We start from the raw sequence: 13,743 nt of genomic DNA, 5'->3' as shown, positions 1-13,743 counted from the left end.
AACAATACACACACTAATACTCCCCACAATACACACTATAATACCTCCTCAATACTAATCTCCCCAATAATATTATAGCTCCAAACACAATATACACAACACCCTTACACAAGATACACAATCTAGTACTCTCCTCTGCACCTCTACACACAATATAATACTCCCACACACACAATATACACACTACCCTCCTACCCCCATAAAATACAACCAATAATACACACACACTTTGTGGATGTTGGGACCAGCTCCCGGCATGCACCAGTGAAAGAGAGAGGCCCGCAGAAGCTCGGAAGAACTCCCTCCATCCGTGCCTTCCTCCGTTTCACATCTTCTCCCTGTCTCTCTCCCTCCCTTTCCTTGCATCTCCCTGCGTCTTTACGTATACCCAGTCAGTGACGGCTCTGGTCACGTGATGCCTTAATATGGGCTTATCCATATATGTTCATCCACGTCACTAATGTGATGCCCGCACTGTTGCGGAGCTGGTACTTACGACGGGCACTTATTGTTTTATCAGTACTGCGTACCTGACTCTACCGGCCTACTTTCAACACTAGTACAATATGTGCTTCACTACGAGTGAGTGGGGAATATTGGCATCACACAGTCACTGTTGAATATGCCATTCAATCCATTTTGAAAATAGTAATGCAATGTGGTTTTGTTTTGTTTGCTTTTTGCAGTAATGAAGAATGGAAAAGTTATATTAAAATTAAATTGGAGGGGGACTAGATTCAGCATTTCATCATGAACTCTGCACTTGTGAGAATTTAACTTCTTGATTACCCTGACAGGTACACGCAACATTAAGACTATAATCTGCTGTGCAAGCTTTCGTGCTATACCTCCCCCTCAGGTTTTGATTTATACATTTGCTGCCTCAATTCATGTCCTCTAATATTTGAAAGCTCTCTCCTAGCATTTTCTCTTTACCACAGAACGTCATCCCAATGTAACCTCTCTCTTGTTCTTTCTGCTTGCTGTTTCCTCACTCCTCTGTTAAACTTTTCTAATTTCTCTAACTTCCACACTCCTGCTTTTATCCACATGTTCTCCTCTTTCCTTCCCCTACCTTTGCATGTGTCTACACACTGCACCATTTGTACAGACCTCTATTGCAGCTATTTCTGCACTGCTCAATGAAAAGCACTCTTTAATATCCTATTCTCTGTGCCCCCTCTCTCTGCGCCCCCTCTTTTGGCGCCTCCTCTCTCTGCGCCCCCTCTCTCTGCGCCTATCTGTCTCATTCTCTCTACGTCCCTCTCTCTCTACATAGAGCTATCTCTGTCTCTCTCTACACCTATCTCTGTGTCTCCTTCTATGTTTGCTGATGTGTGGGATATCTCTTATAATCTTGAACCTGCTCATATACACATCGGGCCTCCCTGCCTCTGCCTCCCTGCTAAGAGTGTTAACCTATCTAATGTAATCCACATTCCTTTCCTTACTTTTCTCTTCCCTTCTCCTATGCCATCTGGAATGTCCGTTCTCTGACTAACAAGGCTCTAGTTGTACATGACCTCTTCTGCTCTCATCATTCACAATCAGTCATTCCCCTCACCCCATCTTACCTGTCCCACTGATTTGCCTCTGCTTAATTAAACTCTCCTCTGACATCTACTCTAACCTCTCTGCTCTCTCTCTCTTTCCGCTTAAACTAACAATCTTATTAACTCTTACAATGCTATCCTCCTATCTATATGCCCCCTCTAGGCTCTGACACACTTGTCCCTCTAGCCCACACCCTTGGCTAAATTCCCAAACATGTTCATCACACTTCCACTCGCTGTTCTTAATGCCTATGAAGGAAATCACACAATTGATATTTGATTTTTCTACAGTAAAAATGTCTCCAGTCCTGTATAAAGCTGCTCTCTGTGGCCAAACCACACTACTTTTTTTTCACATTCATCAACACTCAAATTTAATTTACGCTGTCTTTTTTTCCCTGTATTTGACTCCCTCCACTAACCTTCTCCTCACACTTGCCATCCTTCCTTCACTTCTCCTCAAGCATTTGACTACTTCAGAGGCAAGGTGGATGCCACCCACAAGGAGATTCCTTCTGTCCCTTCCCCCTTCTCTCCTTCTACCTAATTCTCCTTCTGCATTTGACTCCTTTTCTTCTCTTACAGAGCTGGAAGCTAATCATCTTCTCTTCTCCCTCTACCACATGCCCTCTAGATCGTATCCCCTCACACCTTACTGCATCTCTTAGTCCCCACTCTCACCCACATCTTCAATTCCTCCCTATTCTCTGGCTCTTTACCCTCTTACTTTAAGCCTGTAGTGGTCACCCTTTTCTCAGAAACAACCTACACCCTATGTGCCTTACTAACTACCGCCCTGTATCCCTCCTGCTGTTTGTCTCCTAATTGCTAGAATGTCAACATTCTTAAATCACATTCCCTCCTGGATCCTTTACAACCTGCCTTTCGTACAGCTCGTTCTACAGACTGTGCTTAAAGCAAATTCCCAAGGTCACTTTTCCCTACTAATCCTACTTGATCTATCTGCTGCGTTTGATGCTCTCAATCACTCTCCTCCTTCATATTCTAAACTCTCTCTTGGTATCCGTAACACAGTTCTATCCTGGTTTTCATCATAACTTTCCTGTCACACATTCTCCATCTCTGTTGCTAACATGTCTTCGTCTTCTATTGATCTGTCTGTGGGTATACATCAGGGCTCTGTTCTGAGATCTCTCTTTCTCTCTACATACTATCATTTGGTGACCTCATCAACTCTTTGTGACAATCCTATAAATAACAAATACAAATATCAGGTCATGGGAATAAGTGATTTGGACATAAAAGTAACATTTCGGAAGTGTGGACAACTAATACATCTTGTAGATTGCCTTTACAGTGTGATGTCATTGATTCAGTAGATTGTGTGCAGACCAGGACTGCAGTACAGTGTCACTCACATGGATGACTTGCGTGGTAGAAGCTCAAGAACAAGGATGTCAAACTCCAGTCCTCGAGGGCAGCAAACAGGCCAGGTTTTCAGGATATCCCTACTGAAAACCTGGCCTGTTTGGGACCCTCGAGGACTGGAGTTTGACATGCATGCTCTAGAAGGAGCACAGCTGTGGGTGGGAGGTGGATTTGCTTTGCATCAAATGGTTTGGAGCAAGGTTTATTGTATGTAGTAACATAATAACAATGCAATGCTTAACTTTTATTTCAGGAGGGATGACTGCAGAACAGAAGTGAATATTGAAGCCATGTGTTCCTTTTCTTGCAAAAGAGAAAATTTGAAGGACAGTTGAAGAGAAGGAAAATTACTACACAGAGACAGATAAGCAATGTGTATATTTCTCATTTACCATTTAGTATTTGTCGTTTTATTGACTCCACACAATCCGGCTGCTACGGGTTTCACATTGAATATTTTCATCTCTACTCTACCCCTTCCTGTGATCTGAACCATGCAAGTTTTCGTTGATTCAATACATCATGAGTAGAGGGTGGCTACAGTATGAAGTAAAGACCCAAGGACCACATCTACTACCATTCATAACAAGAACATGTGCAGTAGCGCACAGCTGCAGTTCTATGTGATTGTTATGAAAGGTTGAGGTGGTTCAATTCTATGAATCTGGAGTGGGATGGATCCTGTTTGCATCATATGGTTTCATCTAGGCCAGTAGATTATATAACTTTCAGTACAGGTTACACATGGCATCAGTATTAGTGATTTAAAGAGGAGGAAAGCTTCAATGTGGAGAACAAAGCCAAGTAATGTTGAAGTTACTCCTTTTACCATTTACTTGGTCAGTCTGTACTGTCTACTCCCCACACAGCTGCTAAGGATCTTCCATTTTAAATACTTTCACCTCCTATTCTGCACTGCTTTGCTGCCCATTATTCAGAGATGCGTTCCAGTCATGTTTACCACTCTGAATCTCTCTGCAGTCATTGGTTCAGCACATCATGGGTAGAGCATGGCTACAGATACAGCAAGCTATTATTATTTTACCGGCTGATCATCCATAATATTGCATTAAAACATAGAATATCACTTAATTTCCAAAAGATTCAGTGATGCTGATAATGCAGAATCTCACAACATTTCCCATCATAATGCCATAATGCACCAGTGGGAGAAATAATCCTTGCTATATCTGTACATTGTGTGACGTATTACCTCCATGACCATTGAGAGCAAGTACATCTTCTGTATAGAGCGGCTGTGTTATGATGCAGTTATTGATCATCATTGACATAATCACAAGAATCTTATGCAAAGGGAAATTGTCCGCAGCGAAGTGAGATTTCAGCCCCCAAACGTCTGTAATATTAATGCAATGTCTTACTTTTGTTGCAGTGAACACTGAAGAGACGGATCTACTACAACACTGTTCAGGATGAGCATACGCTACAAGCAGCAAAATGATCTTGCAGTTGACAGTATGTTGTTCTGGTAATGTGCACAATTATTATTTATGGGCTACACACCACAGTGCTGGACATATTCTGTTAACTTCAACTCTACTCCTAACATGGAGATGTCTTCCTGGTGTTACTGATTCAGTACATCATATGCACAGTGTGGTTATGATATGATGGATTGATTTAATGAACCCACCAACCAATGATGACATCTGCATCATCTTCTGTAAAGTGCAGCTACAGCATGATATTATCAGCATTTGGTGCGGTATAATCAGAGGTATCTATGTGCTTTTGTGCCTGTTTTAAGTCCTCCAGCTTAACGCCCCTACACCTCCCACTACACAGGCATACTTACTTATGCATACACTGACATCTGGCATACCTACACACACCCCAGGGCCACTTCCTTCCCCTGATGTCAGGGAGAGGATGGGCATGCAGAGTGCAGTAAGTCTCCACGTTACTCTGGCCAACAGTCTTGGCCTACCTCCAGCATCTGTCACCCACAACATCTGTTCCCTCCTTGTAAAGTGCTGAACTATCTCACCTGGGTCAGTGCTATAGCTGATCACAGTGCCCGATCAGGATGTCACTGTGACAGGCAGCAGTGCAGATTGACCGGTCAATCAATGCAGTGCCGCAACATATGCACTAAATGAGATTTCCGTGCCCCCAGTCAGGTTACTCCCTGGGCAGTGACCCTGCTCACCCCCTCCCCTAGTTCCACCTCTGATCACAATTATCTCTCTTGGAGAGTGTAGCAAATTGGAGTTGGGGGAATCTCACCTCTGCCATGCATGGTCACAATCTGGGCACAGGACCCAAATAGTGGGCAATGTGGCACTTCTTACAGTAGAGAATAAGTAACTTTATTCTTTACTTGTGTATTAAGGACCTTATTTGCATTAAATTCAGTCCACATGGGACCAAGACTTTCTGGCTTACTGAACAAAGTGGAATTGTTTCGTAGAGGGTGGAGAATTGTATTTTATCTGAAATTACCCCCTCTGCACAAAATACAAACAATTATACCCATACAAGTACCTTGTGGAAGTTGTTGCCCTCTATCTTCCTGTGGTCTCTCCCTGTTTCTCACCGTGCCTCCTCCCATTTCCTTGCACCTCTGCGTCTCCGCATATATCCCTATACTCAGAGCCGGCTCCGGTCAGTGACATGGGATGCCCAAATATGAGCATACCCATATATGGGCATCCATGCCACTGACCGGAGCCCGCTCTGTTGCGGATATGGAGAGAGACTGGGAGATTTACATCCCCTTATAATTCATATGGTGCATAGTACCGGCACGTATTGTTTTACCGGTACTGTGTACCTTCCTACTTTCACACTGGTACAGTATATGCTGCAGTGGGACTGAGAGGGATATATTGGTAACACATAGTCATTGTTGGGGGAATTCAATCCATTTTGAAAATAGTAATGAAATGTTTTTTACTTTTCTTTTTTTTCAGTAATGAAGAATGAAACATTTCTGTTAAAATTGAATTGGAGGTGAACTGGATTCATCATCAACTCTGCACCAGTGTGAATTGATGTTCTTTAATGTTCTGATAAGGTACATGCAACATCTCTTCCTCAACCCCTGCACCACTCTCTGCCTCTTGCCTCTCTCTCTCCACCTCCCTGCTAAGCGTATTAACCCATCTAATGTAATCCACATTCCATGTCTCACTTTACTCTTCACTTCTCACGTGCCCTCTGGAATGACTGCTCTCTGACTAACAAGGTCTATTTGTACATGACCTCTTCTGCTCTCATCCACCACCTCTCATTCCCCTCACCCCTGTCCTACTCGATACCTCAGCTTAATTGAACTCTCTCCTCTGACATCTACCCTTATCTCTAACCTCTCCTCACTTTCTGCTTAAACTAACTATCTTGTTAACTTTTACAATGCTATCATCTCCTCCTCCCTCCTCCTCCTTCCTCCTCCCTCCTCCATTATATATATACCCCTTCTAGGCTCTGACACACTCATCCCTCTAAGGCCATGATTATCATGGGCACATGCTTGGTCGTCCACAGTGCGTGCGAGCGATGCAGAGCCGCCTCGGACCTCAGTGCAGGGATTGCTGCATACCCCCAGCATCTGTCACCCACAAACAATACACACACTAATACTCCCCACAATACACACTATAATACCTCCTCAATACTAATCTCCCCAATAATATTATAGCTCCAAACACAATATACACAACACCCTTACACAAGATACACAATCTAGTACTCTCCTCTGCACCTCTACACACAATATAATACTCCCACACACACAATATACACACTACCCTCCTACCCCCATAAAATACAACCAATAATACACACACACTTTGTGGATGTTGGGACCAGCTCCCGGCATGCACCAGTGAAAGAGAGAGGCCCGCAGAAGCTCGGAAGAACTCCCTCCATCCGTGCCTTCCTCCGTTTCACATCTTCTCCCTGTCTCTCTCCCTCCCTTTCCTTGCATCTCCCTGCGTCTTTACGTATACCCAGTCAGTGACGGCTCTGGTCACGTGATGCCTTAATATGGGCTTATCCATATATGTTCATCCACGTCACTAATGTGATGCCCGCACTGTTGCGGAGCTGGTACTTACGACGGGCACTTATTGTTTTATCAGTACTGCGTACCTGACTCTACCGGCCTACTTTCAACACTAGTACAATATGTGCTTCACTACGAGTGAGTGGGGAATATTGGCATCACACAGTCACTGTTGAATATGCCATTCAATCCATTTTGAAAATAGTAATGCAATGTGGTTTTGTTTTGTTTGCTTTTTGCAGTAATGAAGAATGGAAAAGTTATATTAAAATTAAATTGGAGGGGGACTAGATTCAGCATTTCATCATGAACTCTGCACTTGTGAGAATTTAACTTCTTGAATACCCTGACAGGTACACGCAACATTAAGACTATAATCTGCTGTGCAAGCTTTCGTGCTATACCTCCCCCTCAGGTTTTGATTTATACATTTGCTCCCTCAATTCATGTCCTCTAATATTTGAAAGCTCTCTCCTAGCATTTTCTCTTTACCACAGAACGTCATCCCAATGTAACCTCTCTCTTGTTCTTTCTGCTTGCTGTTTCCTCACTCCTCTGTTAAACTTTTCTAATTTCTCTAACTTCCACACTCCTGCTTTTATCCACATGTTCTCCTCTTTCCTTCCCCTACCTTTGCATGTGTCTACACACTGCACCATTTGTACAGACCTCTATTGCAGCTATTTCTGCACTGCTCAATGAAAAGCACTCTTTAATATCCTATTCTCTGTGCCCCCTCTCTCTGCGCCCCCTCTTTTGGCGCCTCCTCTCTCTGCGCCCCCTCTCTCTGCGCCTATCTGTCTCATTCTCTCTACGTCCCTCTCTCTCTACATAGAGCTATCTCTGTCTCTCTCTACACCTATCTCTGTGTCTCCTTCTATGTTTGCTGATGTGTGGGATATCTCTTATAATCTTGAACCTGCTCATATACACATCGGGCCTCCCTGCCTCTGCCTCCCTGCTAAGAGTGTTAACCTATCTAATGTAATCCACATTCCTTTCCTTACTTTTCTCTTCCCTTCTCCTATGCCATCTGGAATGTCCGTTCTCTGACTAACAAGGCTCTAGTTGTACATGACCTCTTCTGCTCTCATCATTCACAATCAGTCATTCCCCTCACCCCATCTTACCTGTCCCACTGATTTGCCTCTGCTTAATTAAACTCTCCTCTGACATCTACTCTAACCTCTCTGCTCTCTCTCTCTTTCCGCTTAAACTAACAATCTTATTAACTCTTACAATGCTATCCTCCTATCTATATGCCCCCTCTAGGCTCTGACACACTTGTCCCTCTAGCCCACACCCTTGGCTAAATTCCCAAACATGTTCATCACACTTCCACTCGCTGTTCTTAATGCCTATGAAGGAAATCACACAATTGATATTTGATTTTTCTACAGTAAAAATGTCTCCAGTCCTGTATAAAGCTGCTCTCTGTGGCCAAACCACACTACTTTTTTTTCACATTCATCAACACTCAAATTTAATTTACGCTGTCTTTTTTTCCCTGTATTTGACTCCCTCCACTAACCTTCTCCTCACACTTGCCATCCTTCCTTCACTTCTCCTCAAGCATTTGACTACTTCAGAGGCAAGGTGGATGCCACCCACAAGGAGATTCCTTCTGTCCCTTCCCCCTTCTCTCCTTCTACCTAATTCTCCTTCTGCATTTGACTCCTTTTCTTCTCTTACAGAGCTGGAAGCTAATCATCTTCTCTTCTCCCTCTACCACATGCCCTCTAGATCGTATCCCCTCACACCTTACTGCATCTCTTAGTCCCCACTCTCACCCACATCTTCAATTCCTCCCTATTCTCTGGCTCTTTACCCTCTTACTTTAAGCCTGTAGTGGTCACCCTTTTCTCAGAAACAACCTACACCCTATGTGCCTTACTAACTACCGCCCTGTATCCCTCCTGCTGTTTGTCTCCTAATTGCTAGAATGTCAACATTCTTAAATCACATTCCCTCCTGGATCCTTTACAACCTGCCTTTCGTACAGCTCGTTCTACAGACTGTGCTTAAAGCAAATTCCCAAGGTCACTTTTCCCTACTAATCCTACTTGATCTATCTGCTGCGTTTGATGCTCTCAATCACTCTCCTCCTTCATATTCTAAACTCTCTCTTGGTATCCGTAACACAGTTCTATCCTGGTTTTCATCATAACTTTCCTGTCACACATTCTCCATCTCTGTTGCTAACATGTCTTCGTCTTCTATTGATCTGTCTGTGGGTATACATCAGGGCTCTGTTCTGAGATCTCTCTTTCTCTCTACATACTATCATTTGGTGACCTCATCAACTCTTTGTGACAATCCTATAAATAACAAATACAAATATCAGGTCATGGGAATAAGTGATTTGGACATAAAAGTAACATTTCGGAAGTGTGGACAACTAATACATCTTGTAGATTGCCTTTACAGTGTGATGTCATTGATTCAGTAGATTGTGTGCAGACCAGGACTGCAGTACAGTGTCACTCACATGGATGACTTGCGTGGTAGAAGCTCAAGAACAAGGATGTCAAACTCCAGTCCTCGAGGGCAGCAAACAGGCCAGGTTTTCAGGATATCCCTACTGAAAACCTGGCCTGTTTGGGACCCTCGAGGACTGGAGTTTGACATGCATGCTCTAGAAGGAGCACAGCTGTGGGTGGGAGGTGGATTTGCTTTGCATCAAATGGTTTGGAGCAAGGTTTATTGTATGTAGTAACATAATAACAATGCAATGCTTAACTTTTATTTCAGGAGGGATGACTGCAGAACAGAAGTGAATATTGAAGCCATGTGTTCCTTTTCTTGCAAAAGAGAAAATTTGAAGGACAGTTGAAGAGAAGGAAAATTACTACACAGAGACAGATAAGCAATGTGTATATTTCTCATTTACCATTTAGTATTTGTCGTTTTATTGACTCCACACAATCCGGCTGCTACGGGTTTCACATTGAATATTTTCATCTCTACTCTACCCCTTCCTGTGATCTGAACCATGCAAGTTTTCGTTGATTCAATACATCATGAGTAGAGGGTGGCTACAGTATGAAGTAAAGACCCAAGGACCACATCTACTACCATTCATAACAAGAACATGTGCAGTAGCGCACAGCTGCAGTTCTATGTGATTGTTATGAAAGGTTGAGGTGGTTCAATTCTATGAATCTGGAGTGGGATGGATCCTGTTTGCATCATATGGTTTCATCTAGGCCAGTAGATTATATAACTTTCAGTACAGGTTACACATGGCATCAGTATTAGTGATTTAAAGAGGAGGAAAGCTTCAATGTGGAGAACAAAGCCAAGTAATGTTGAAGTTACTCCTTTTACCATTTACTTGGTCAGTCTGTACTGTCTACTCCCCACACAGCTGCTAAGGATCTTCCATTTTAAATACTTTCACCTCCTATTCTGCACTGCTTTGCTGCCCATTATTCAGAGATGCGTTCCAGTCATGTTTACCACTCTGAATCTCTCTGCAGTCATTGGTTCAGCACATCATGGGTAGAGCATGGCTACAGATACAGCAAGCTATTATTATTTTACCGGCTGATCATCCATAATATTGCATTAAAACATAGAATATCACTTAATTTCCAAAAGATTCAGTGATGCTGATAATGCAGAATCTCACAACATTTCCCATCATAATGCCATAATGCACCAGTGGGAGAAATAATCCTTGCTATATCTGTACATTGTGTGACGTATTACCTCCATGACCATTGAGAGCAAGTACATCTTCTGTATAGAGCGGCTGTGTTATGATGCAGTTATTGATCATCATTGACATAATCACAAGAATCTTATGCAAAGGGAAATTGTCCGCAGCGAAGTGAGATTTCAGCCCCCAAACGTCTGTAATATTAATGCAATGTCTTACTTTTGTTGCAGTGAACACTGAAGAGACGGATCTACTACAACACTGTACAGGATGAGCATACGCTACAAGCAGCAAAATGATCTTGCAGTTGACAGTATGTTGTTCTGGTAATGTGCACAATTATTATTTATGGGCTACACACCACAGTGCTGGACATATTCTGTTAACTTCAACTCTACTCCTAACATGGAGATGTCTTCCTGGTGTTACTGATTCAGTACATCATATGCACAGTGTGGTTATGATATGATGGATTGATTTAATGAACCCACCAACCAATGATGACATCTGCATCATCTTCTGTAAAGTGCAGCTACAGCATGATATTATCAGCATTTGGTGCGGTATAATCAGAGGTATCTATGTGCTTTTGTGCCTGTTTTAAGTCCTCCAGCTTAACGCCCCTACACCTCCCACTACACAGGCATACTTACTTATGCATACACTGACATCTGGCATACCTACACACACCCCAGGGCCACTTCCTTCCCCTGATGTCAGGGAGAGGATGGGCATGCAGAGTGCAGTAAGTCTCCACGTTACTCTGGCCAACAGTCTTGGCCTACCTCCAGCATCTGTCACCCACAACATCTGTTCCCTCCTTGTAAAGTGCTGAACTATCTCACCTGGGTCAGTGCTATAGCTGATCACAGTGCCCGATCAGGATGTCACTGTGACAGGCAGCAGTGCAGATTGACCGGTCAATCAATGCAGTGCCGCAACATATGCACTAAATGAGATTTCCGTGCCCCCAGTCAGGTTACTCCCTGGGCAGTGACCCTGCTCACACCCTCCCCTAGTTCCACCTCTGATCACAATTATCTCTCTTGGAGAGTGTAGCAAATTGGAGTTGGGGGAATCTCACCTCTGCCATGCATGGTCACAATCTGGGCACAGGACCCAAATAGTGGGCAATGTGGCACTTCTTACAGTAGAGAATAAGTAACTTTATTCTTTACTTGTGTATTAAGGACCTTATTTGCATTAAATTCAGTCCACATGGGACCAAGACTTTCTGGCTTACTGAACAAAGTGGAATTGTTTCGTAGAGGGTGGAGAATTGTATTTTATCTGAAATTACCCCCTCTGCACAAAATACAAACAATTATACCCATACAAGTACCTTGTGGAAGTTGTTGCCCTCTATCTTCCTGTGGTCTCTCCCTGTTTCTCACCGTGCCTCCTCCCATTTCCTTGCACCTCTGCGTCTCCGCATATATCCCTATACTCAGAGCCGGCTCCGGTCAGTGACATGGGATGCCCAAATATGAGCATACCCATATATGGGCATCCATGCCACTGACCGGAGCCCGCTCTGTTGCGGATATGGAGAGAGACTGGGAGATTTACATCCCCTTATAATTCATATGGTGCATAGTACCGGCACGTATTGTTTTACCGGTACTGTGTACCTTCCTACTTTCACACTGGTACAGTATATGCTGCAGTGGGACTGAGAGGGATATATTGGTAACACATAGTCATTGTTGGGGGAATTCAATCCATTTTGAAAATAGTAATGAAATGTTTTTTACTTTTCTTTTTTTTCAGTAATGAAGAATGAAACATTTCTGTTAAAATTGAATTGGAGGTGAACTGGATTCATCATCAACTCTGCACCAGTGTGAATTGATGTTCTTTAATGTTCTGATAAGGTACATGCAACATCTCTTCCTCAACCCCTGCACCACTCTCTGCCTCTTGCCTCTCTCTCTCCACCTCCCTGCTAAGCGTATTAACCCATCTAATGTAATCCACATTCCATGTCTCACTTTACTCTTCACTTCTCACGTGCCCTCTGGAATGACTGCTCTCTGACTAACAAGGTCTATTTGTACATGACCTCTTCTGCTCTCATCCACCACCTCTCATTCCCCTCACCCCTGTCCTACTCGATACCTCAGCTTAATTGAACTCTCTCCTCTGACATCTACCCTTATCTCTAACCTCTCCTCACTTTCTGCTTAAACTAACTATCTTGTTAACTTTTACAATGCTATCATCTCCTCCTCCCTCCTCCTCCTTCCTCCTCCCTCCTCCATTATATATATACCCCTTCTAGGCTCTGACACACTCATCCCTCTAAGGCCATGATTATCATGGGCACATGCTTGGTCGTCCACAGTGCGTGCGAGCGATGCAGAGCCGCCTCGGACCTCAGTGCAGGGATTGCTGCATACCCCCAGCATCTGTCACCCACAAACAATACACACACTAATACTCCCCACAATACACACTATAATACCTCCTCAATACTAATCTCCCCAATAATATTATAGCTCCAAACACAATATACACAACACCCTTACACAAGATACACAATCTAGTACTCTCCTCTGCACCTCTACACACAATATAATACTCCCACACACACAATATACACACTACCCTCCTACCCCCATAAAATACAACCAATAATACACACACACTTTGTGGATGTTGGGACCAGCTCCCGGCATGCACCAGTGAAAGAGAGAGGCCCGCAGAAGCTCGGAAGAACTCCCTCCATCCGTGCCTTCCTCCGTTTCACATCTTCTCCCTGTCTCTCTCCCTCCCTTTCCTTGCATCTCCCTGCGTCTTTACGTATACCCAGTCAGTGACGGCTCTGGTCACGTGATGCCTTAATATGGGCTTATCCATATATGTTCATCCACGTCACTAATGTGATGCCCGCACTGTTGCGGAGCTGGTACTTACGACGGGCACTTATTGTTTTATCAGTACTGCGTACCTGACTCTACCGGCCTACTTTCAACACTAGTACAATATGTGCTTCACTACGAGTGAGTGGGGAATATTGGCATCACACAGTCACTGTTGAATATGCCATTCAATCCATTTTGAAAATAGTAATGCAATGTGGTTTTGTTTTGTTTGCTTTTTGCAGTAATGAA

General features: G+C 43.5%; 1 long non-coding RNA gene across 1 annotated transcript; it reads left to right on the top strand.

Moving 5' to 3' along the window:
• The first annotated feature begins 693 nt into the window (after positions 1–693).
• LOC142485700 (uncharacterized) lies at positions 694–4,431 on the top strand. The gene is made up of 3 exons (XR_012798688.1): positions 694–797; positions 3,196–3,315; positions 4,336–4,431. It is a non-coding gene; the product is annotated as an uncharacterized LOC142485700 (long non-coding RNA).
• The last annotated feature ends 9,312 nt before the right edge of the window (positions 4,432–13,743 follow it).

The sequence above is a fragment of the Ascaphus truei genome, unplaced genomic scaffold, assembly GCF_040206685.1.
Source record: "Ascaphus truei isolate aAscTru1 unplaced genomic scaffold, aAscTru1.hap1 HAP1_SCAFFOLD_623, whole genome shotgun sequence".
Lineage (NCBI taxonomy): Eukaryota > Metazoa > Chordata > Amphibia > Anura > Ascaphidae > Ascaphus > Ascaphus truei.
The sequence above is the reverse complement of the archived record's forward strand: the minus strand, read 5'-3'. Positions and strand labels throughout refer to the sequence as shown.